General features: G+C 73.2%; 1 protein-coding gene across 1 annotated transcript in view; it reads right to left on the bottom strand.

Annotated features, from left to right (window-relative positions):
* The window catches only part of FAM49B (family with sequence similarity 49, member B), an 88,737-nt gene extending 88,493 nt beyond the window's left edge, over positions 1-244 (bottom strand). The window contains exon 1 of the mRNA XM_008586383.1: positions 165-244. The gene's annotated coding sequence lies outside the window, so the exon portion shown is untranslated. The remainder of the gene's footprint in view (positions 1-164) is intronic.
* Between the last annotated feature and the right edge of the window lie 443 nt (positions 245-687).

The following is a 687-nucleotide window of genomic DNA, read 5'->3' as shown; positions in this document are numbered from 1 at the left end:
GGGGTGGGCGCCCGGGGCGGGCCCACAGCGCCGGGGGGACGGGGAGGAAACCAAGCGCCGGCGCAGGCCCCGTCGCACCCACCTCTCCGCCAAAATGGGGCCGGGGAGCAGGAAAGCGAGAGATGTGAGGGAAGAGGGGAAAATGGTCCAAACCAATCACTCACCCTCCGCTCGAGCCTCCAGGCTCTCTCAGCCCGGCTCCTCCGCCCTCCTCCAGCCGCGGCGGCGGCTCCTCAGCGGCGCTAGGGGGAGCCCCGGGCCCGGAGCGGGAGAGCGGCGGCGGCCGGACCGGGAGCCCCTCCGCACCTGCCCCTGTGGCGGAGCCGCGACGAGCCAAGCAGCGGTGGCTGCAGCGGCTCCGAGTGGGGAGGGCAAGTGACCCGGATGTACAGGGTAACAGCGAGGAGGGGGAGGGGGGAATGCCAGGAAGTGAGAGCGCCGCGGACCTGTCCGGCCATGCGCATGCGCCGCGCGCCCGCCCCGCAAGGTAAATCCTCAGCCTTCCTTCTCCGCCCCCCTCCCCCCCCCCCCCCCCCCGCCCCTCCTGAAAGGGGCGGGGAGAGGCCGGAGACAGGTGGTCGGTCGGGCGGGGCGCGGAGAGGAAGGGGGCGTGGCCACCTCCTCCGCGCCCCCTTCTCCTTAAAGGGGCAGCACCTTCACGCCGAGATAGCTTCTGGGTGGGTCGTG

The sequence above is a fragment of the Galeopterus variegatus genome, unplaced genomic scaffold (genome assembly GCF_000696425.1).
Source record: "Galeopterus variegatus unplaced genomic scaffold, G_variegatus-3.0.2 Scaffold3970, whole genome shotgun sequence".
Classification (NCBI taxonomy): domain Eukaryota; kingdom Metazoa; phylum Chordata; class Mammalia; order Dermoptera; family Cynocephalidae; genus Galeopterus; species Galeopterus variegatus.
This window is presented reverse-complemented; position numbering and strand designations above follow the sequence as displayed.